The 25,738-nt window shown below is 38.8% G+C and overlaps 1 long non-coding RNA gene across 1 annotated transcript in view; it reads left to right on the plus strand.

Annotated features, from left to right (window-relative positions):
• Positions 1–783: 783 nt before the first annotated feature.
• The window catches only part of LOC136993482 (uncharacterized), a 236,978-nt gene continuing 212,023 nt past the window's right edge, over positions 784–25,738 (plus strand). The window contains exon 1 of the long non-coding RNA XR_010885798.1: positions 784–847. This is a non-coding gene — a long non-coding RNA (uncharacterized lncRNA). The remainder of the gene's footprint in view (positions 848–25,738) is intronic.

Genomic DNA, 25,738 nt, shown 5'->3' on the forward strand with positions numbered 1-25,738 from the left:
AATAGTATAAAATAATATAAAATATGATAAACTGTATACATATAAAGTAAGTATAAAATAACTTTCTTGATCCAGAGGTGCTCAGAAATAAATGATGGATTTCAGTGCAAATTCTTGGCGCTACGTGGGTTTTTTGGACCCATTTGTTTAAGAACTGCTTTGCTAATGCAAGTTTTGGCAGAAGCGCGCACGTCCCTGCAGGTGTGGTGATGACTTTGTTACAGCTGTGACAGCTGTGGATCAGGCCCACTGCAGCCTCATTTATTTGAGACTTGTGTTATTAAAAGTGTGGTATTTAATTCATTGGGGAAGATGCCTTCAGTTTAAAAGTGCTAGCAGTGCTTGGGATTTATATGTTCTGAGAGCCCCATAAACACCATCTCCTTCAGTTACCCAGTGTAGCAGTTTTAGATGCCTGGTTGCTTTCCTTGATTGTGCTGCCTTTCTAATTAAATCAGACTTGGGGATTTGAAATTGAATTGGTGTGAAATGCCCAATAAGAGACTGCAAGTCATTTAAGACTGGCAAGGTCTGGGCGTGTGCTTAACTGCCCTGGAAAGCCAGAGGAGGCTGAGGTTGCCTTCCTGTCCTCTGACCATGTCCTGCTACAAAACTGTCTGCTACTAGGTCCAACACTTTTTTTCCGTCACCTTTTATTCTAGGAATAACTTTTTTTTTTTCCTAATGTGATATGACTTTCCTTCTTGTAGTGCTGCTTTAATTGAGGTGACGGCAGCATCACATCCTCAAATTCGGCTACAGTCATCAGCGCTGAGAAGGGAAAACTGAGTGACCCATAAAAGCATCCTAAAACTGCTGAGAGAGGACAGAAGATGACGGTTAGAAAGTAAGTCACTCTTCTAAGGAATAGAAGCCATGCTTTCAAAAATAGGAACAAGAGGTATTTTTAGATAGCAGCGCTACTGTGTATTTATCTCAAAATGGGTGATAAATGGAAACTGCAGAACAAATCCACAAGCTCTATTCAGATCATGGCCATGTGTTAAATGTAACGAAGACAAGCCTTCCAGCTTTTCCAGTCAAAATAACCGAGAAAGTAAATTATATGACAACAATATCACTTAGGAAAGGAAAAAGATGAACACCTCTGATCACAGTGCAAGAGAGATGACATAGTGAAAATGGCAGCTATAAGCCTGTGAGGTCTAAGGAGGGCAAGTAGCGCTTCAGATAAAAGTATAAAACAAGGGTTGCTTGCAATGGAAGGGGAACAAGAAGCATATCCTGTCAAAAGCTACAGCCTTGGGTGACGCGTAGTTGTTGAGCAAATAATTAGAGAAAAACCTCAATTTTTTAGAAATATTTCTATAAGTCAGAAAGCTAAAATTACTTCTATCCAAGCTTCTTGCAGCTTTCAAAAGATGTGCAGGAGCCCATTGCTTAGAAAATTTTCCACAATGTAGCAATTCACGTGGGACGTCTTAAATATTGCCATTTTGCAATGCCTCATTTCAAGGCCATAAAACTCCGATATAACTAGACAAGCCATTGCTGTGATACATGACAAAGCTGGCATTCCCAAACAACATAATTTTGTATGCATTTAATTAAAGCACATGCACTGTTTGCACATTCAGCTGAAATCAAAAGTGGTGCCCACATATTCATCAGAAACTGAAGCATGGCAACTGTTAATGCACAAGAAAATAGGTTATGGTTCTGATAGCATAATCTGTATTAGTGTAATGCAAAGGTTAATGCATGTGCTTAATGCAGCATAGTTTTAAAGATTGCTAAGATATCAAATTTGGACCACCTTCCTATTCTTTCCAAAGCACTTTCTTATTTTATACTCCTGTAATCTTTTTAAATATGTATAAATTGTGCTCAAGTTATAAGGCAGAATGATTTTTACATGTATAAAAATATGTTGACTAGTGCCTAAATGCTAGACTCCCTGGCTGTCACTGCCTATTGTATATAATTTTCCTAGACACACAGCTAGCCTTAGGCTGTGAAGGTAGGAGCTCTGTGTCAGAAAGACTTTGACAAAAGATATATAGCTTTTAATTTGCCCAAGGAACAGAGGGAGCAGATTTATGACCTAAAATACAAGGTTGAGAATTGGCTGTATACTTTCAGCTAATGGGTATAGAAATGAGGAAATTCAAAATGGCTATTTCATGCATATACTGCCTTTTTTGCATGTTGTATAAACAGTCCAGAAAAATTTACAGTGCTATAATTTTTAAAAATAAGGTAAATGGTAGCCCTGTGAATGTTAGATGCTAGAATGTTGGAAAGCTTACCATTTCATGTAAAATTATCGCTCTGGCCTGCTTTAGTTGATTACTTTTTTGCATGTGTATCAGGCTAGATCTTTAGCATTTTTAAAGATTTTTTTTTTTTAATTAAACATATGAGGAGGTACATTTTGTTAGTTTATTGGCTACTTTTCATGAAGAGCCTTTGTAGACACGAATGACTGACAAAATCGGGGAACTCGCATCAGAGAGTGTAGGGCTAGTTCTGCAGGTAGCCTAAAATCGTGTTAATTTTCTCTGACTGAGGGTACACTGATTTATGCTGGCTGAGGATCTGGCCCACAGAATTGATCTTCGAATGTAAGGGAGAGACTCTGACGGTGTCCTCTGTTCTTAACTCCTTTGGCAAAGATAGCTTTAGAAAACCATTTTGATTTTGTGGATTTATCCTTTGTCCTGACTGTCAGCAGACATAGCACTTTAAGATTGAAGGGGAAGAGATTTGAAGATTAAATGTCTTTGAACTGAAAACGTCCTGCAGCCCCATAAATTCCAACAGAGATCACTAAATCGAGTGTACGGTCATCAGCTGATTTGTTTTAATGATGCGTGGATCGAAGCTGTCCCCGAGCCTCTCTGGGCTGCGCACGTACGCCCGATGGAGCCGCAGAAGCGCCGGCTCGGGGTGCCGCGCAGAGCAGCCTCCTGCTCGTCGGCGCCGGCCAAGGGGAGCCTGGCTTCCCCTCGTCATTTGGGCCGTATTCTCTGCTCTTCTATCTTTGTTAAAGACACTGAGGATAAGAAGCCTACCTCATCCTCTGATGATGTTTCTGGAGGTTAATTATCCTAACAAGTAAAAATTGTTGTTTTTTTTCCTCATCAGCTTCCAACAATTGCATCCCATTACGATGTGTCCCGTTAAACTGCCTCCTATCAAAACCGTTGCAGCTAGGTTGAAAGGAGTTGTTGGCTCTAGTAGCGATGGATGTTTCTTTGGAAGTAGCTCTAAGAAACAGCTATTGTGAGTGAACACTGACAAAAGATAGGAAAAACAATGAGTTGCCTCATTCTTTAATTCTTCAAAGATTTGGGAACGTGAAAACAATGTATTAGAAAAAACTCTGGTAGGATTATTCAGCTATAATCCCTATGTATTCTTTGTTTCTCCATGTAATATTAGTATTTGCATGCTAATTACTGATTAGAACTGAATTTTCTAGGAAGAAATTTGTTTCTAACAAACTGTCTCCTAGCTTCCTTTTTTTTCCAGAGATAAACAATCCACTTAAGCCTACATGCCAAAGGATAACATAAAGATGTTATATGAAAAATAAATTACTGCTTCAAGTAGCTTCTGTAGTGTATTTGCAAAATGCCGGTTTTAGAAGGGCCGTGGGATTATTGATTTAAGATAAATGGCTGTAGATGATGTAATTATGAATTGTATGAGAAGCCATTGTCACAAGATATAGATTGAAATTGTGGTATTTTCTGGTTTTGTTAGCATAATCCATATAAAAAATTGAGACATCACAATGGCAATAATTCATATTTTCTGTGAATTTTACTGATGTTTTTACCAAGAGAGGCTTGGATGCTATTTGCAGCTCACTAGACTTTAACAAGTGCTGTGTTTTCTGAACTGCGGAACACATACACTTCATTGTTTCCTGTAGCATTTAAAAGTGAGACAACCGCTGGAGCAAATAGCAACTTTCCAATTAAATTTTCTGTTTTGCTTTTTTTTTTGGTGGAAGAAAGAGTAAAAACAACACTTCCAGTGCCTAGTACCTGGCATAATCATGTAATGTTTTACAACTATGTAAAATAGGTTTAAAGATCTAGAGGTCAGATTTGGTGGCATTGCTCACATGGTGTTAAACATCAGGGACTTTAAGACTCTATAAGCCATATGGTTCTGAAATTATTGCAGAAATTCCCCTGACTTCAGCTAATTTATTATTTTCCTCCAAGGCTGCATGGAGGGAGGGAAGGATTTCTGTGTGTGCGCGCGCACGTGCTTTAGAACTACTGGTTTTTGGAGTGATGGTTTTTTAGAGACATTGATTCCCTTTTTCAGATGGAAATTTTATAATCTATCTTTAACGTGAGAATTTCCTTTTTGCTGTTGTTTTGGTATTCTGGCAGCTTCTCAATGCCCACCTCATGAATTGGATCCCATGATGGTAGGTTCCTGTAAGTGGAGAAAAAAGAAGTTTGTTTCTGTTAGAAAGATTTTGTAGACTATGTAATCTGCTACCTGAAAAAATAGTGCATTTATTTCAAACTCATCTCTGGTTTATTTCTTTCCAACTAGTTTATGTGCTGCATTTCATATGTTAAATGAATGCAAATAAAAATAATCTTTTGCATCTACAGAAAAGCTCTTATCCTTGCTTTTGGATTGTTATTGTGCATTTTGGACCTTCTCATTGATATTAATTAGAATAGTAGGCATAAAAGGTTCAGGGCCCAAAAAACATTTTGCTGGTTTTCTATGAAAATTCATAGCTGATACCGCTCTCAGGAGATGGTAAAATGTCTTATCAATCAGTGATAACATAAGAAAAAGATCTCTTATATGGTGTTAGAAACTTGACATTACAATTAATCAAAAAGAAAAGAAATCCTTTTGATGGAGCAGAATGAAAAAAATACACCCAGGTAAACTCAACCTCAGAAATGGGTTGAAAAATTTCTTATGTCCTGTCAGACCCTGATGAAAACTGTGTGCAAATTAAGCACTAATCAGAATAGAGTGCAAGTACTAAATAAATCCAATATCCCGGTCCTGCAAACCTGTGTGGATCTATTAAGCATGCACACGTCCCATTGGCGTTCCAATGGTATTTATTAATGGTTTGCTTGTTTGTTTGCGTCCATCTGTACGCCGTGAATCCTGCCTTTGGTTTGGCTGCAGAAAGAAGGGCAGCCTCCAGGCGGCTGGGACCGTCGCTTTCAAGTAGGTTGAAGCTCGACAGCTGAGAGCTTGGGTGGCTTTGGCCCTGTCAAAGCACACTGCAGGGCATACGGGCTTCTTCGCAGCAACTCGTGGGTCTGCCAGTGGCATCGCCTGCCGACGCTGGGGGGCTTGGGGCCGGGGTAGCGCTGTCCCTCCAGTCCCTGAGCAAACCCAGGGCAAGCTGCCGCCTGCCAGGGCAGCCCCACGCCGCCTGCTACTTGCTCTTCCCTGCATGCACGGCCATCTAGTTCTTCTGCCCCTCAGTGATCCATGCAGGTCCTTGTTTTAGAGCTGGGGAGAGAGAAAATGAAGTGACCCTCTCCAGCCAAAAAGCACAGGCAAGACCCTTTAGAGAGGGTTCCTTTGCTTGGGCTCTTGGGGTAAAATTGCTCTTCTGCAGCTCAGCTCTCAAGCTAATATTCTAGGTACTCATCGGTGGTTCTTTGTTTTTTGGGTTTTTTCCCCCTCCAGAAGAGGGGGAAAAAAATTCTAAGATTTGTTTAAGAAGCCTTGAAAATCCTTGGGAAAATGAATGGACCCTCTCCCTCCCATTGGGAAGGAGTTTTCTTTGGAATTGGCAGCTTCTAAAAATGTATATGTATATATATTTAAAGCCTAGTATGTCAGGAAGGTGGAGGGAAATCAGGATTTGCTTAGTATTATTTTTGTATACATATCCTTCCCATTCACGAAAGGCTTGCATGGCCCCTTTGTGCCATTATGTCTAAAGCAAGAAGACATTTTTAATAGTGTCACTTTTCAACCAATCCAGTGACAGATACGAGTGAATAATATAAATTCTCTAGCCATTCCTTGGCATTTATTTCAATGTAAGTGTATTTTTTTTCAAGTAGAAAGCCCAATAGTAATTTATCAAGGGACAAATCATTTTTTCTTGGCAGTGGAGTCTGCAAAATCCCCATTTTTAAAGCACTAAATCTCCCTCCTTTGACAGGAGTAAGAAAGCATTAAAAGCTTTGATTTAGCTGGATCATACAAAATAGTTTCTCATAATTATCCTTTTGGATGATATATGCTTGTCTTTTTCCCCCTTCTTATTAAACCTGAGGTCTCCATTTTTCATCCAGCCGTATTACTAAATTAAATTGCCTTTTGTTGTATTCAAGTTAAGCACTTTGCCGAAAGCTTTCCTTGTTCAGGGAAATAACATTTTACCCAATGTGCTCCCTGTTTTACTGTTTAAATTTACTGTTTGCAATTGTTTGGTTTGCTAAGCAATTTGAGGTTATTGTTAGTTTTAATAGGAATAATGAATCAGTGTAATTTAGTGCTGTATCTTAGAGTACAGTATCCAGGGAAAAAATAAGAAACACAGCTCACAAGGAATTCTTATTTCAAATTGAATTGTAGATTGCTAAAGTGATGGAAAGAGCTTCTCGCATGTCCAGCTTTATGAACTTCTTTTTTTTATTGCTGCATGAAAAGGAAGACTAGGTGGTGATGGAAGAAATCCATGGAGCATATAGTCACCCTCATTGACAAAATCATAAAAAACAGTTCAACATGGCACCTTTCTTGGAAAGTTTGCCTCTGCATGTTAGGAAATTGCTGTGAATGCCAGAGGCAGCTTCAGCCAGAGCTTTAATTCTGTTCCTGCAAGGAGAAAGCTAGAATTTTATTCAAATATATGAAAATCTATACCAAAATTTAATCAGAAACTGCCCATGATTAGCAAAGCAAAAGAAATTGCTCATTGAAGGATTTATGAGATGCTGTTACAGGCATCACACAAAGAAATTAATTCAGAGGTCATTGTTTGTCATGTGGTTCTTTCCAGCAGAACCTTGTCTGGATGAGCGCTCAAGGAGTTCAGGATGTGTGAAACCATCTCCCCGCTGCTGTACCCTCCTTGCCTCGGGTGTTCCAGACCGTGATCTGGCCCGTCGCTGGTTTCCCTTTCTTCGGTTGCAGTGATGACACTGCAGAATCAGAATTGCCTGTTCCTGGAAGTCTTAACTTAAAGACCGATGCGCTGTACCAAGACTTTACAGCCATGATAGCCAGATTGTGGTCTGTAAAGCTACACGTTGTTCTTTTTAACATTGATCCCAAAGTTAGTAATGGTATGAATTACAGAAGGCCTGATAAATGTGGCATTAAAGAAGGTAATACAGGTTGGCGCAGCTTTATGAAAAATGGATCATGTCAAACTCATGTGATGAGTTTTTGAAGAAATTATGAATGTCATTGGAAAAAAACTCTGCTATCGTTGGTGTAGAGCTATTTATGAGTTTGATTTTTGTGGCACAGTCTTTTAATAACTTAAAATGGTAAAAGATCAACATAATGCGCCACTAGTGGGTCTAGTATTAAAGAGAGCTTATGCATGCTGTGAACTCCACCAGACTTTATTGGCTCGATCGAGAAGAACCAGCTTACTGTAGAGAGGTTACAGAGCAATAAAGAGGATCAGAGATTTGGAAAAGAAGGCGTAGCAATCTTCATATAAAACAAGCAGAGATGGGCTTAAAAATTGTATCTAGGAAGGTATATGTTGACTATTGGAGTAAGCCTAGAGATATATGGAGGTTGTGGAACTCTTCTAAATTGAGGACTTTTTAAGAACAGATACAACATGGATATAGTGATTTGAACTTGTAATCAGAGAATAGATTAGATTACTTTTTGAAGTAATCTACAGCTTTCCTGGAAGAAGAATTTGAGAGAAGAGTATAGAAGAGTCAGGAGGGAGGAAACCCAAGGGAAAGGGCAAGGTAAATGTCTGATTTTTTTTTTTTCAGGAGCCCCTGAAAGTAATTTAAGGCACAAGGGACCTGGGTTCTGAAGCAGAACGTTGAACAAGATACTAGAAACTCGGGGGGGTATGGGTAGGGTGATATGGGCAGCAGAGCTGGCTCATGTATTTATGATTATATTTATCAGATTTTATTGAGGGATGTAGAGAAGTAGTTCTGTGACACTAGATGTGAAGGGAAGACTGACGAATTTCCAAGACTCCTGAAAGGCTTGTGGGATGTATCAGTCTGGAGCATGTATGGCGGCTTGTTGCACGGGAAGTTATGGTCTTGATGGTCATGATGGTGTCTGTCAGCCTTAAAAATCTATGAATGTGCAAATGTGTAATTTCCAAGACAGCTTTGGAAAGCTCTCCTAAAGGGTTGGCCTTGCCCTTTGTACCCTTTGTAATAAACTGGAAAGGCAGCGCTTTAGAGAGAAGCTTTTTTCTTCTGTCATATACTCCCCTTTTTTTTCCTTTTTCATCTAAACCCTGCTGCTATAACAGATGCTGATATAACTTCTTGTGTTGATAGTTTCAGGCACAGCATTAATTTGTTGCCAATTTGATTTTTTTTTTTAATTAATAGTCTATGGTATTTTTGGTTTTTAATCTTTTTCTTCCCCTGCAGTGCCCCCTGTGAAATGCTTTGTAAAGGGAATACAAGCCTTTGTAATAAAACATTGTAATAAACATTTAGCTGGTTGTATAAGTTAGGTATTAGTTTTTCCCATGGTTTCTGCTATATTTGCTGTGTTACTGTTAGTGATTTGCAAGTACCAAAAAGGCCTGTAGAACTTCACCTCTGGGCAGCTAAATATCTCAAAATCAGGTACTTAAATAAGGCTTATGTGGAAGTCCTGGACCTAGAAAATTTGGCTGCAAATCCCATGAAAGCTTCAAATTTCATAATATGACATTCTGTGTTCGGGGCTAGTTGAAGTCACAAGCTATTCCTTCTCTTGGAATTTCAGTTTTTAATCTTACATAGTATATAGGAAAACAAGGGAGTGAAGGGTGGTGCTTTGTTAGTTCAGGAGGAGGGTGGGAGGGAAGCATAGTGACTTACTTTATATGATTACATTTTTTTTGTCCCTTTTATTTGTAATGGTACTCTCTCTCTTTTTCAAGCAAAAGTGTACTTAGAAATGAGCTAGTGTACTATACTGCTGTTTTTTATTTGTTTGGTGGTTTTTTTTGGTGACAGAAAGCACTGACCAAGAAAAATAAACCCATTTTTATTGCAAACTATAAAGTAAGGGTGTTTTAGCACCATCTAGTTCCTTCCCAAGGTAACACAGAATCGCCACATTTGAGATAAGTGGGTTGTTGGCAGGCCAAGCAATCGTACTGCTGGTGGGCCACTGCTGCTTTTGGCATGAGATGGCAGCAGTTTTTTAAAGTTCTGCAAATCTCTGAATACCGAAATGGACTGTTTTAAGATCTGTCTTGTAGCTAAATACAAAATTTAGTCACATGGAACACAAAATCAAGAAGATCCTGAAAAAGACAAGGAGGGTTTGGCGGCCACTTATTGTGTGTGTGGAAGACCAAATCGCGAAGGTACCGTATGGTACAAAATATGTTGTGAGACACAATCCCCTTCGGTTTAAGTAATGGGGAAGGTTAGAAGAGACAGGCTCATACACACCCCTCCTTCACCTCAAGATACCTTGATAAAGATGTTTTACTCAGATCAGTGGCTGAGTCATGAGTAGAGCCTGGGTCTGCTGGATTTCCCTTAGTACCCTGGGCCCGGTGGCTCTGCTGGGCGTCCATGGTGTGTCTGAGAACCCATATAGCTCCCTAAGGCAGGAGGGTGAAGTGGTGAAGCTGGACTCTGTAAGGTCCTTGTGGTGAATTCATCTTCTCACATCTGTGGCGTTTCTGTCCATGGTAGATGTTGATAGTGTAGTGTTGATACTTCTCTGATGGTGAACCAGGCAGTGCAGCAAGGGTCTGCACTGGACTTCTCGGGAAGGACCTGCCCAATGAATAACATAGCAGTAATATAATAACATATTGTTGCATTTCATGTGGATTATCATATTGATAACTAGAAAACAGGGAACTGAATTAGTCTTTTTAAAAGTCAAAATGAGTCCTATAATTGCTGCCAAAATTGCATAGCTGTCATGTGCTAGTGAATGTTAAAACTTATCTCACAGATTCCAAGTTTAGTTTTTCTTCTTCTGCTAAGAGATTAGAGCATATACTCCATAAAAATTCTGCCATAAGTAAAAGTTTCCTAGCTTTTTTTGATTGCAAAAAACCAGCTCATGTTACAGAAATGGAATTTGCCTGCACTGTTTTAGACATATGGTCCTGCACTAATGATCATTTCCTGCTATGAGATTAATCAAATATTAATAAACTAATAATGAATGCCAGATCTACAGAACTGTCAAGCTTTCTTTTGGATTAACAGCATTTTTCATTGAATTATCTGTGAATCTACCTTATGGTCCAAAGCTGGTTATTAGTTTCTGAGTATTTTGAAGTATCAGCAAAAAAGAAGACGTGAAAGTAATAGTTTTCTTTATTAAAGTGTGCTTTATGGCACATTTACCAGTTTTTCAGGCTCTTTAAAAAAGTTACACTCCAATCTTAATGTTGTAAACACTGTGCTGTTTTAGATGGATTTTGGCTGAATTTTGCATCAAGCGTTCAGATACGAAACTCTAGTTTGCTTCCAAAAAGAGCGTAGGCATGATACTACAGGTTTCTTGTATGAGTCTGTTAATTATCCAAGCTGGCATATATTTTGGGCTTCATCATGTTAGTAAAAGCATTTAATTATTAATCATAAAAAGAAAACAAAAAATATCTTACCAGCATGGAGGTTAAAAAGCTTTGCCAGAGTGTGTCGCCATGCTTCACAAATTGTCATTTGGGCAATAAGAAATTGGGGGAACAAGAGGGATGCGAGAAGGGATGCAGCCTCTTTTGTGTCCTTGGCATGTTCGTTCTTTCCATACAGTAATAACAAGAACTTCTCAGGATGCCAATGTCTTATCACTCAGGTGGCAAAATTACACGGAAAGGGTAAGTTGTGGCTTTGTTGTGTGGCTGAAAAGACACGATAGCAATCAGAAGATGTTGTTACAGGCGGTCAAATAGATGTACTGGGATGGTAATCAGAATATGTTCCCATTGCACCTTGCCATAGGTGATGCACTCTCTTCTTTAACTGTATATCTGTCAGTACCAGCCTTCAGACCTTAGGGTATCTGTCACTGTACAAAGGCTTGTTTAGCCTTGAGCCTACATGGAGACTGCTCCAGCTGGTCCTCTTGAGAGATGTGTGTTGCCCATCCAAAACCTAAGAGATCTCTGGAAAAATCTAGGAACCTAATGATTCTGGTAATGAAAGGCAAATTGCCGTATACAGCCCCTCATCTGGATGTGCCTCAAGTCTTGGAAGCTTGACTGCACTGTGTTCTTGTACAAAGGGACTTCACACTTGGTTGGGGGGTCTAGAAGGAGATGCCAGAGTGCCTGACACAGAGTGGTGGTACTTCTCTCAGTGTGCAGCTTTGAGGTTTACAGAAGGATGCAATGAGGAAAGAGGACAAATTCACGTAGGCGGCCTGGTCAGTGGAGTCCGCGCTGGTGATTGATGGGGTGACAGGTATTGCAGCCAGATAAGTTTCACTCTGCTGCTCCAGATTTGTCATTAACATGTTAATGAGGCTCCGAGAGCCTCAGGTTATTGAGAACTAGTGTCCTGGGATTTGTTTCAGGTATCTTGCGATCATCCAGAGACACTGCTGCCTATCTGACTCAATACTTAGGAAACTTGAAAGGCAAGACAAGTGCTGCAGTCCCAAAGCAAAGGTGAGGATGCGTAATCACGTGTTATGAGAAGATACAGACAGACCTTCAGAAGTCTGTGACAGGATTTTGCTTTATTTATGGAAGATCATTAGCTACTTTGCCTAGGTAGCTAACAGTTTTGATGTGGGTAGAGTGGTCTTTTGTGCGTTCTCGGTGGTTGGTTCTTGTAGTCTGTGCTGACATTTAAACCACTTTACTATGTCTTTGAAAGCCGGTTTGCATACAGTCCTCTGTAAGTATAGTTAAGCCACGTTTGGCACTGATTCCCCTTTTCGTGTTGCAGACTCATAGGCCTGAAGGCACCAGCTCTGTTAGGATCTGAGAACTTTCAGGACTGGACTCTATATTTGGACAATAGTATTAGAATAGGAGAGTAATGAAAGGGTGGATATACATGGTAGCGGTTTGTTTGAGTTGAGCTAAAAATCTGATCTTTTTGAGGTACTTAAAATTTTGGAATGTCCTATGAGCCTGAAAAAGTATCTGCTTGTTGGTCACAGTTCAAAGGTTCATTATTTTTATTGCTTTAGAACAAAACCGATCTTTTCCATAATTGTAGCTTGCCTTAATGTACTTCTGTAAAAGAAAAGAAGAACATATGCGCACACAGACACACATGCACACAAAACAAAGTTAAAACCCTCAGGCGTCTGCTAATATGAATATTTATAGATTTAATAAAATTTAGATTATATATAGCATACTTGTGGAGAGTAAAATAGTTGAGGAATAGATGGGAATGATAGAGAAGGATAGAAGATTGGCATTCTTTCTCTTATGTTTTTCATGAAATAATGCATATCTGGGCTGTATTAGGGAGTATGTAAATTGACTCAAATTCAGACTGTTTAAAGTACAGATGAGAGATGATGAAAAATCAATACAGAACTCAGTAGAACTACAAGGCAATGCAGATATTTACTGTCAGGAAAGCAATTTCTCTGACTCCATTGTATCCAGTAGATACAAGCTGAGGGTTTCATTCATTGCCTGCTGGGATTTAAAGAGAAGTCACAAACACTTCCCTTATTCACTGGCCTTATAATTTAAATAGAAAAATCATTATGCGTTATCATTACTTGGCAGTCTCTTATCTAATTATTTAGGCCAGTCCTTTTCTGTAACTGAGAAGGCTGTACAGATAACAAACTGGCAGGTCAAGTTTTAACTGCAAGAGACATTATTAAAGCAGCTATTAATTCTGGTTCTTTACTTCGATAGAGAGCCAAGCCTGGATATGAGGACCAGTTCTGAAAGTTATTCCCCATTCTAGAGAACCAGTAGCTCACCTCAGCTCCTCTTTTGGGGAGAGGATGGGAAGGGGAATATCAGGATGGTAGACTGAGAAAAGAAAAGAGAAAGAAATTGAATGGGATAGAAGGAGGAAGATACCACTTCACCACAGTTTACACCAGTAGCTGTGTATTATTTATATTATTAATGCAACATCATATGACAAATGTGATATTTTAGTTGCGCATGCTACATGTGCTTTCTCCAGCCGGTGCTGGGGATCTGAGCAGGTGAAGCAGCGCAGTGTCGTCTGAGAAGTAATAGTTTGAGTCCAAGCAAACACTTTCAGAATCAAACTTTATTCAGTTTGTATTTTAATAGAAAGTTACTTCGAACATCTGCAGGTGAGGTAGCTAGAGCCTTTTTAATCCTCTGAGCTGCACTGACATTCATTTCAAAACAATTTAGGAATACAGAAATCAAGAGCAAGAACTGAAAATTAACAGTTGTCGATTCACTTCCTTAGCACCTGCTTTTATGGTTGAATTAAAAAAGCTCTGGCAGCCACAACTGGCTCCACCAGATGTTGAAAGCATTTTTTAAGACAAATAGAAAAGAGAGTGTCAAATGATATCAGGATCATTAATTTAAAAAATAAAATGTTGAGATCAAATTCTTGTCAGAACTGATACAGAATGTAATGAAATATAAAGGACAAGACTAAAAAGATGTTTTTAAAGCACAAGTTTGTATAGAATAGGTTCATTTTATAGAGACTTTCATCTGCTATCAGTCCTTGGAAATATGGCAAAGGTTTGACGTAACCAATTCTTCTTACGTAGTTTAATTCCATTACTCTCATTTTCATGGATGGCATGAAAAAATAGTGTTTAGGAACACATTTTTAGTAACTTTAATCTAGATGATAATAACATTATCACTCTCTCGTAGCCGACTAGAGAGATAAGAGAATCCAATATACATCGAACAATATGTAACAAAATTCTTTAAAACCGCGATGAAATTGCAATAATGGGTGTGTTCTTTCACGTGCACACATACCCCAAGGGTGATTACGAGACATTTGCATACTCAAAAACTTGCATTAAAACCAGTGGAGTTTCAACCATGCCAGTAGTTATACTCTGAATTTTCATTAATTACTGTTTTCTATTACTGTTTTCTATTTTCATTGTGTATGCTGTTGGTAATTCATTGTGCATCCATGAAGAAGATTCTCTCCTCTTGCTTGTAACTGGCTTGGCGTGTGGTAGGTGTGGGTAGCAGCAAGTGCTGTTGTGTTGCCAGCTGTGTTTTGGTCTGGAGTTGAAGTTAGGTTTGTCTCTGCAGTGTCATTGCCTGAAAGGCCGTGCTAGGCTAGAGATCAGTGCAGAAATTATTTCCCCAGAACCCTTAATAATACAACATACAACAGAATCTCATTCTCTCTCTCTCCTCTCATAATTTTCACCTTATCTGTAATCTTTTTACACAGCTGCAGTCAGTCAATTCGGCCATGACTTTAGCTATTTGGCAAGGGATTGTTCATTGGGAGTGAGTACAGAGTAGGTCCGTTTGTTTTCAAGATAAAATTTGGCTATCAAAGAATAGTTTTGCTGTCCATCTATGAAGCAACTTTCTACTTGAGAATTTCCCAACAAGTGGTAACTGAAAAAGAATTAGTGGCTGTTACCACTCTTTTTTTTGGAGGAGTCAGTTTATTTGGGCATCTTTAGCCAGGCACAAAGAGATTCTGCAAGCGTGATATATCCAACTAAAAAGTTGAAAGCAATTATTTATTGCCTTGCACACACAGAAGACAGCTAGGACTTAACAAGCTAAGTACAAGTATGATCTCCAGCCCCACCAAGGCTCCTGAGGAGTGCGTGCTGTCCAGGCAGGCATCAGTCAGGAGGGGAGAGCTTGGCCTCCACAGCTCCTGTGATGGACCCTCGGTGTGGCTGAGTTGCTGTCTCCTACCAGGTGCATCAAAATGGTAGCACTGACAACTTGATCTGATTACTCAACCAGCCTCCCTGTCTTTTTTTCCCTTTAGGAGTTTATACCTTTCCATGCTGGTGTTTTTCCTCTTGAATCCTTAAGCTACCAATGATCCAACCTCTGCTTGTAATTTTACCTTTCTTATTGTTCTGCACGCTTTTGTCACAGCCCTTTCTCAAAAATCTGAGCCAGTGTTGTGAAGCTGGGCTGTATTAGAGCTGAACCTTGTATCCTTGAAACACAGGCAGCTAAACCCCAGCGGGGGGATGTTAGGGCAAGGCTACAAAGGGCTACAAAGAGAATTAAATGGTCAAGAATGTCATGTACTAAGATTTCTAGTAGGAAAGAAAAGCATTTTTCATGAGAGAGCACACTGTTATGATAGTTCAGATTTCTGCTAGGAAAACTATAGTGGGGCCTATTTCTCATTGGGATTAGCATTTGTAGTTAGCAAGACTTTCCTTTGCATTGTATTCACCAAATTTTACTGTTCCTTTTTTTTTTCTTCTTCTTTTTACTTCGCTTGCCAAGGGCATAGACTGTTATTTCATTCTTCTTCATAAATACAGACCATGATGAGCAAAGCTACAGGAGTATATATGATACAACCATTTTAAACTCCAAATGACTCCAGAAGACTGCCAAGGGTTAGTACCCTTCTGAATCAAGCCCATTAAAGTAATTACTTCTTATGTTGAAGCATACTAGGTTCGAGACTAAATACTTTTCTTCCTGGAACAGGTATTTATTTGTCTTCCCAGGGAAGATGAGAAAAGAGTATGTTGAACTCAACAGATATATCAGAGTTCTGCTGAATGAAAGAACAGCCTCTCATGTCTGAAATCAGGACAAGATAGGGAGAAGGAAAGTGTTCTAATGAAGCGTAAAAAAAAAAAAAAATCAGTAAAACAAATTTTTCTTGAATTCAAGTCACTACATTCCATTGGGTAAAAGCCTGAAAATAGAAAACTCTTCATGCAGATGATTAAGTTCTGAAGGTGAATATTCTGTCTCATCATTTCTCTTTTTTTTTTTTTTTTTTTTTTTTTTTTTTGTAGTTTAGTAATAGTGCCTGCGGGAAGGGAGGAAGTTGGGGTTTGATGGAAATACCTCTCTTTAAATAACGTATAGTGAATTTTGATGTTAAAAAAGTATGGTAATTCTTATTAGTATTGATATAGTTCACAAATGCAAAAGATTTGGTTTGCATAAATGTCTAGAAATTGCCTGGATGTGTTTTGGTCTCTTAACAACACTAACTCTGTACATTGATTACAGTCTTTAAAAAGAAAAAAAAGAACAAAAAAAAGTGCTTTCTATCTATAGTCCTGCAGTAATATTAAATTGGTGACATATCTATACCTGATTTATTGTAAATCCAGTCCTGTTAAAAATGGTCAAGTTGCCCAGGACCTTATCCAAATAGGTTTGTGAACACTGAAGTGCAGTTATAGAAAAAGATGGTAGATGCTAGTCCGAGCGTTCTAGCTTGTAATTTCTGTCCCTCCCTGTTGTTCAGACACTGCTAGCTGTTTAAGGGCTAGCTCTAAAGTAGAAAGCAGAATTCGCATGCAGGCTAGCAGAGGATTTCAATAATTTTAAGCCATCTTTGAACCCTAATAATTTTGAATTGTTCTCTGATTTGTGGTATAATAGATAGCCGTAACAACAAGTAATGGAGGTTTGTTCCACAATATTGTGCATTACACTGCTGGTTTGATGTGCCTGCACCACTTACACAGGACCTCTCTTGTACTTGCCCTCTGCCAGAACATTGGAGGGGTCCTCTGGGGGCAATCTTCAAACTCGGGTGTGACAAGCTCCTCTGAGAACACTTGAGAATTTTTGTAGCTCACCACAATTTCATATTTTCTCTGTAAAGCTATATGCACACCAAACTCTTCTAACCCTTTGAATCTGTATGGGATAGTCTTATATACTGAAAGAATTTCTACAGAGTAACAATAAATGGTGATGTTGAAGAGTTAATTGTTCAGGGTTAATTGTTTGATTGAAATATCTAATTTAAAACCATAATGTGTTATGTGGTGTCTGATTTGCTCACCTTTCTTATCTATCAACACAAGAAGTATAAATTTTGTATACCTAACAAATGGCTAAGACTGAAATTATATTATAGTACGGTTTTGGGTGTAATAGCCTGTGTATCCATATTGTTCAACAAAATGCACTCATCAGGAGGTTAACTCTTCTGGAAATGCACCTTTTTTTAAAAAACTTTTTTTTTCGCAGGACCTCGATTTACTTTTCAATGTGATGAGGCCCCTAATTTCTTTTGTAGCAAAAATAAATTTGCTCAAGTCATCTTCTATGCCTTATTGTCACAGAAGACTTAATTCCTTAAGGTGGGAGTCTGTTTTTTCTCTTTGCTTTTAGCTGTGCCTAGTACAATGGAATGACACATAAGTGATGACCCTCAACTAGCCCAAAGTCACTGTGGCCTTGGGATTTTGTGCATCCCATAAAAATCTGTTCATCGCTATGTGTTCAAAGACTTGGATAGATGTGTCTTTGACAGCTACATGATACAGTAAAATGGAGAATGTGTACTAGGCCAGCAGAACTTCCTCCAGATTTTATATCTTGGCAGTCAATATTGCAAGAGCTATGTAAAGATAATTGATAGTTTAAGACCTTCACAAAATTTATCCTGTTGGGCTTTTTATAGAAGTCGAGGGAATCTGGCTGCTGTGCACCTTGGCTATTCCTATACCATACTGTCACCATTTCTTGCCTCCAGCAAAAGCAAGTTGAAAGGTAGATCATCCATCCAGCCCACTGAGCAATATCAATTTTGCCTCTTCAGTAGATCTATCTTGCTTCTGAAGTTTGCTTTTTTTTTTTTACTGTTTTTTTTCTTTTCTGTATTTTTTCTTTTAATCCAAGTAAAAAATCTGGTGAAGATAATGAAACAAAAGTGAAAAAGCCTTCAGAATGCTCACTCCCTTGTAAAATTAGAACTAGGAAGCAATCAGTGTAGTGTGCATCTAGAAATGATACGGAGTATGCTTTTTCACAGTGCTATGCTATTTACAAGAAGTAAAACCTGGAATGAGTTATGGAAGTCATTTCCTCATGTATAGAAGTGAATTTTATCACATCTCTCACCAACTTTATGTCTTCTACTTTATCACCAGAGTTTCTGCTGGCTTATAGCCACTGTCCCATTTTAATAAAGAAAGGAGAGAGGGCCGAATTCAGAAAACACTTTAAGCCCATATTTAATTTTAAGGCTGCTGAAGAGTTGATCCATTGGGGGAGATGTTCATGTTCAAGTAAAACGTACTATGCATGTGTTTAAAGGCTTAGTTGCATTTGTCCCAAAGGGAGTTGCTGAAGTGCAGTGCAAGTATTTCAAGTAACACTATTCTTAATATCAGTGAAAGCTTCTCGGGGAATTCAGACGCTGGTAGCTTTGGTTTGGGTCAAATACAGCATGAATTTTATTTGTGATTTGGATTTGACAATACTTCTAGAAATGTTAGTTACCCGTATTTGAAGGCAGTACTACAACTGAGGAGACTTACACTTTTTATTGCAATCAGTCCATTTTGTAAAACATGGGGGAAGGAAAATGTCATCTGTTGGATACTTCAGGCTTTTGATGGAAATTGTGAATGAGGTGTATGTTTTGAAACAAAGCAAATCTTCCTTGAAAAGCAGAATGAAGAGAATTATTCTCATTTACTTTTTCAGTTTGAAAAATCAACATGTGGGAGTGTAAACTGTTTCCCTTCCAATCGTGCTTCCACGTGAAAATACAAAGTGAATGTGCTCTGCATTTCTTAGCAGCTTCTAGGTTGTGTTTTGTTTCTTTCTTTTTGTCTTACTACCTGCACCCTGGTTCAGGTGGGCTGTGGGAAAATCCCAGACTTAAGCTTGCCTTTTTCTCTTTTTATATGCTCCATCTATTGTATTTTGTATGTCAAATAATTTCTCATCCTGCTTTGTGGTAGCATTCATGCATGAATGATAGTAGAATTTATCATTTGGTTGGCCTCATTGTGGATTCATTGTAATAAAATGTAACACAATTTTGATGCTTTTGGATGCAAAAAACATAGCTGTTTAAGTCTCAGAAATACTGAGCTGATCTTGTTGTTTCTTCCCCCCTATATTCTGTTATAAATAATGTGTATTTCCATTTTGCTTGTGGAGGACATTGCATTAAAATGCTGTTCTTAAAGTGACATGAAAACATTCTAAAAATAAAACAAATACAATGTGATATACTAATTTTGAATTAAATTGTGGTAAAATCAGGTCAATAATACTTTTTATGTCTATGTGAACTAGAATGGTTCTGTGACTGCTGACCTATTCTTAGTATAGGTAAGTGAATTGCTCCTTAAAATACAGTATATACTTTTAATTTTTTGATGTTGCTAGAACTCTGAATTCCTTTTAGGACATATGCTTCACGGTTGTAAAAATGTAGTAATTCACTTTATTGAATTTCATGATAATGTACATGCACTGAGGATATTGCTGAAATAATTTGATGAACATAATCTTTTTTTTCTTCCAGTACAAATCATCAGATTGACTTCTGTTGTCTTAAAAGTCTAAATAATTATTTGTAAATGGTTTAAGTTGATTGTGAGTACTAGAAAATCAAGAGTTGAGACTTTAATGAATGCATTTCACCTTGCACATCTTTTCCCTAAATACCATTACTCTTGGAATTTGTTTTCCAGTGTGAATATTTAAATAACAGACACATAATTTTCTCTGTTTTTTTCTTTAAATAAATAATGGTAGCAAACTTTCCTCGATTAAGCTAATTCTTTAGGAGCATAAGGGGAAAGTAACCCCAAAGCTTACAGATGTGATGAGGAGGAGTAGATTTAAATTTGACTTGATGCTTTTTGTGCTGCTTTACAATATTGAAATGTGATCGTTTGCTGTTCTGTTGTTTGGAAAGGTAGGTCTCTTGCCCTTACCTAGATCTAGTGACTTTAAATTTACAGCAGTCTTCCTGCCAATTTTCTTGCAGCTGTTTTGAGAAAATATAGGAGGTTGTGTGTATAGCAGCGATTGTGATCAGAGTTGTCCTCATAGTTTCTTGCCTGCTGTTGAAGTATAACAGTTGTAGTTTACCATTCAAAGTATGAATAAATGATAGGGGGTTTTGTTTTTTTTCCCTGTTTGGATTTCCTATCAGTTTGCAAGTTGAAAAAGCATATGACAGATGGTATCTTGGTACCTTGCTGAGAGGCAATGAACTTCATAAGGAAGGTTTAATCATCACAGCTACTGCCTTAAAATGGACATAGTGGTTCTACTTAGCCTGTCAAGCATGGAGGAAATTGCTGTAGGTGAAATCACCTCTTACTGCAGGGAAGACTAGCTTTCTAACACCGTGTCAGTGTTCTCCTCTGACACAGCCGTGAAAGGAGAATAAACAACCCCAAATGGTGCTGTGGAAAAAATAAGCACGTGATCCTTACAATTGCCTCCGCTGTTGTGCTGACCTGCCCCCGTGTCCTGGGGCATGACATGGTGCCTCAGCGGTAGAGAAGCCGCACGTGTTTGAGAGGAGGAACGGCGGAATAGGCCCTTGTCCCGAGGCGCCTAAAACCAGACAGGACAAAGGAAAGTAAATGGTGTCTGTGAGTGGTTCAACGCTGACTTGGCCCAGGACCCCTGGTGGGCCTCGGGCTGCGGGCGTTGCGGTGGGAGGTGGATGGACAGGGAGCGGCCGAGGCAAGGGGGGGTTCTCCGTGTTGTGAACCCCCACGGGCAGACGGAGCAGAATGCCTTTCTGGCACGCCAAAATTAATTAAGCTGAAACTAAAAGGACAGAAGCAGATCACCTTTCCGCTTAAGGGTGCTGTGTGGAAGGAATAGGCTACACTGCTGTCACCGTTTAACATCAAACAGCAGGGTGGAGACAAAAGGGATGTGGACCCCAAAACGCTTTAATCGCAGATGTAGTTCACAAGTTCACAGGCTGCGCAACCCGCCCGCGAGGCAGGCGGGGAGGGGAGCGGGGCCGGCTGTGCGGGGCCGCTGCCGCGGTGCCCAGCCCTGAGGCGGGCGGCGGCCGCGGGCTCTGCCCCTCGCCCGGCGCCTCGGGATGCCCTCGGTTACGGGGCTGGGGCCGGAATTCTCGCTTCTGATTGGCCCGTTCGAATTCCCTCAGCGCTAACGGCCGCCGGGTGCTCTGAGATGCTGCACCGCCAGCTCTGGGGGGACTGGCGGGTGTTTCTGCTGACCGTACTCCTCCGTCCTTGCAGCGAAGGGACTCCCTGACTCCCAGGGTTAATTAAATTTCATATATTAACGGGCAGGCCCAGCCCATGCCAACTGTCGCAACATGTAGCCTACCAGAGCGGTTCACGGCCAGCGTAAGACTGAGCTGCCGCAGACAGATCCATATGCTGTTAGATATTTAACCTGCTGGTATGTTAGTTGGTACTCAGAAGTGTAGTTGCAGGGTTTTTGAAGGCCAGTAAAAGCTATACTGCAAAAGGGGCTTGCTGTGATGGTGTCTTTACATGCGGTACTCTGCACTGGTTATCAGAAATATGATAGGTGGAAGTGAGATAAGAAGGGCTGGCAGCCTAGAGAGACCTCATTTGATGTGTGATTAGCAGTTCAACAGTATAAGCTGTGGTCTGGCTGCTGGCAGATATACAATACATAGTCCGTCAGGTCAAGAAGCACTTTAATACAATAGATGCTGTGTGCAGGGTCTGATAAGGAAGTCTGAAAGTGGTGGGCATGAAAAGCTTCTCCATCTCCCATATCTGTCCCAGAATATATTCCTCATTAGTTTTGGGGCATGGCTTTCCAGGTATGATGATGATAAAAATGATTTGTTTTGAACTTTATTGTTTCATCTTTCCAGACAGGCAACTTGTGTTCTTACACAACTAAATCTTTCATGTAGTAATACATAGTCACTTATTTTAAAACTAGCCCAGTTTGATCTTGTCAAAGTGTTTTAATTACAACCTGATCAAAAGTACACCTGACCTTTGTGTTTAGTCAGAAATGGTTAAGAGATGCTTATACTACTAGGGCAGAAGGTAGGTATAGATAGACAATATCAAGCTTCATAAAAATAATTTTAGCACCTGAGAAGCATTAAAAGTCCATTTTACTCACTAGAGCTTTTGAGTACCTGACGACAACAGGTATTTGGATTAATAACAGTTTTTCTTCAGTGCTGTGGAATTTTTGAAATTTATTATAATATTCCTTCATTTATAGCAATCTTTTTTTGGGGGTGGAGGGTGATTTAGAAGGTCACATGGGATAAAATTTATAGCACAACCATTGAGCTATTAAAGAATTAAATGAACAGCCTACATGGCCAGGACGAGACCACAACACCTGCAGACTGTCAGGAGAGAGTTGAATTTCACCCATTCTCAGGAAAGATTGGTTTCTCTAAAAGCTCCTCTACTGTCCCTGAAGATTGTTTTTTCATTTGGTATACTCCTGCATATTTCCAGCAGTTGAAGAGCAACATGTTTGCAGACGAATCATAAAGATCAGTGTTTTTCCTTCCCAAGTCTTCCAAAGATCCCAGTTTGAACTCAGCATGATTTTGAAAGCTTTGATCTTTTAAGGTTTAATTTAATCCAATGACAACATGATTCTCCAAGGCAATCCACCTTTCCCTGACTTGTTTAAAAAAAAAAAAAAAAAAAAGTGAAAAGGAAAGACAAAAAAGCACTTTGTAAGTGAGGAACAAAAAAACCTTCATTAGAGAGAAAGCACCTGAAAATTTCCTCTCCAGCAGAATAACCCTTTGCAATCCCATTAGTCTGCCATCAAAAAATTGTTCTCTGTGGTGGTAAACTCACTGCACACCCTTGTTAATCCATTTTGAGACACTAAAAAAAAAAAAAAATCCAAATAAATAGTTTGTTTACTGTTTCAGTTCAAAGCTAATACATTTAAAAAGTGTAAAATTGTTTCACAGTTGTGTAGGACAACCTTTGCTAAACTCAAATGGAAATAAATAACAGTTCATTGTACCCCAGCTGAATCCTTTTTTGTCAAACACTTAGATGCAGCACTCTTAAAAATCTCATTATATCTCTCATCACATGGCTGCACGTTCACTTTAAGTTGCAACAAGAATTGGCTGCAATAGGTGTATCTCCCATAAGATATGACTGTAATAATGAATGTAGTTTTAGAACCTTTGTTGTTGTTGTTGGGTTTTTTGTTGTTGTCTTCCATCCCTATATGACAAAGGGAAGGGGCTGGTAGCAGTCCCAAAATATGCTTTTGCTATTGGTTTTGTTGGTTGTTTTGGCAAGCACTGGGGTGTGTGATTGCAAGCGTGGTCTGTTTCATCATGATTTGACAATTGTCAGGGAGCACATATAGAAAATAGGTGCTAATTTTTAATGGATGGAATTAAACGGAATAAGAGTGGCGTGGCTGGAATGCTAATAATATATTTATTTTGGTATCATACTGCTGAGTAATTGGCACTGTAGCAAAGAACATTGGTCAACCTACCCCAGTAACAGTTATTGCTAGTTTTTTGTACTAAGACCTTAGAAAGAGCTAAGAAACCATAATGTACTTAACTGATTATGTAATTCTATTCCCTGGAGGTGGGGGAAGAGCTTCTCAATACAGTTGGTGATGAGCTTGTTCCCTAGAGCATGAAGCATTAATCTGCATTTCTAAAGCCTCTTAGCTGAATATTAGCTAGTGGCCTGTGAACCTGAAAAGGTTCAGAACTGGATGAGTTGTTAGGAGGTGTTTGGTGCTATGAATTAAGGGCTTTCCTTCTGTCATGGAGATTTGCCTTTTTGTGTACTGTATGTTGCTCAGATTGCAATAATTCTGAACATATTTTGTTAATTAATTGCCAGTAGATTGCTCATTTTAATTTGTTTCATCACTCATTTTTATTTTCCTTTTTTTTTTCCCTTGTCAATTTGATACAACAGAAAAACTTGACATGCAAACAGCATTTCAGCTTGCCATCATCCTGGCAAAATGCAATGATGTTTCAGCTTGCCATCATATTGGCAAGTATAGAGAAAGAATTACATGACACAAAATGGATGTTTTCTAGAAGGAGAAAATTGGGTGTGGGGTGTGACTCCTTAGGCATTCAGTGTGTTGATGTCACCATTTGGGGTTTAATAAAACTAAAATACTGTTTTGCTACCCTGCAGTTATAAGTCTGTGTTTGAGGTTTTGCAGCACACACTTGAATAAACCAGTAACAAACTGCTTCACTTCTTGATACATTATGTGGTTTCTGTGTTGATTTTTTTTTTTTCCTCTTCCTCCATCTAATTCTGAAACTCTGAACACTGGCCATAGCTAAAAACTGTAGATCTAGTATATGATGTAGTGTGCTATTCTTTATGCTATTCAAATATATTGAGAACTGTATGCTGTGTCTTGATCGTGAGCTATAGCTTGAAGTAGTCCCTGGATGTGGAGTCACACATATATTTTACCCTAGGTCAGAGTAGCCATACCTGTTGGGCTTTTTTCCTTTATTTCTGCAGAAAAGGGGGTAATGCAAGCTGGATAATGTAGTCCACTACTTAACATCAGCTGAAAACTTTGCCTAATAAATCCCCTGCTACTGCAGGGACCCAGAACTCTGGTGATGCCTCTGGTCCTACCTCCTCTCCGTTCTACCTCCGCATTTCCTAACAGCTGCTGTTAGTCTATTATTGTTAAGTGTTTTGTTGCTACTTGTTGAGTATTGGGTACTGCATTTGAGGATTCAATCCAGGGCTCTTAAGAGGTATTTAATATCTATTTAATATTAATATTCTTCATCAAAGTCACAAATTTATTTTAAATAATGATTTTTCTCATGTTTTTTGAGCCATAGATCATGTTATCATGTATCTGTACTCCATATGACAGCTTAAACTTTTCTGTTTCTAATAATGAAACTGAGGTTCTTGAGTTATCACCAGCATCTGGAAATGATAGTTTTAGCTAGCATCAAAAGTAGTGAGACTTTCAGTTTGCTACAAGAGATGGTAAAACTATTTGTTCTAGCATTTCCAATTTTTTGTCCAGGTGAGAAATACTAGAAAAAATATTCTGATGGGTTTTGACTGTCTGCTCGGGTCCCAAAAGGATAAAACTGTTTCGTATTAACTTAGATGGAAAGGTTTGGGCTTGTTGTTTTCTCTGATACGTTTCATGCATTTCAGTACCCAAGGTGTCTAAATAATTTTGAACTTTGGGAATACGTGGAATATAAACTAAGCTCGGTATCAGTGATAGCATCTAAGACAAATGGATTCATACCTTTGTTTTATATCATGTCTTGTCAAATTGGTAATGAGTTCACATTAGCTGATTCTACAAGATATACAGCTCTGTGTGCCCACATATCTAACATAAAAATCAAAACCTTTATCTTTTCTCATCATTTGCTAGGTAACTCTCTCCCTTTTCCTCTTACTTTTTAAAGGGAATTATGATAACTTACTACTTTATCTAATTGCAGAATGCAAAGAAGAATCCATGTAATTAAGATTTTAATTAATTTTATGGCTCTAACTTTCTCATTTTGCCAATAATTTCAAAGTGAAGGTAGAAATTTACAGTCGAATGATAATAAGTTTGATAAACTGTAAAGACAATTTAGTCTAAAGCATTATTAATCAACAAGACACCTTGACAGATCTATGGATCTGTTTGTGGTCCTTTGTCTGAAAAAGGTTGATTGAAAGTGGGATTTACCAG

The sequence above is a fragment of the Apteryx mantelli genome, chromosome 16, assembly GCF_036417845.1.
Source record: "Apteryx mantelli isolate bAptMan1 chromosome 16, bAptMan1.hap1, whole genome shotgun sequence".
Classification (NCBI taxonomy): domain Eukaryota; kingdom Metazoa; phylum Chordata; class Aves; order Apterygiformes; family Apterygidae; genus Apteryx; species Apteryx mantelli.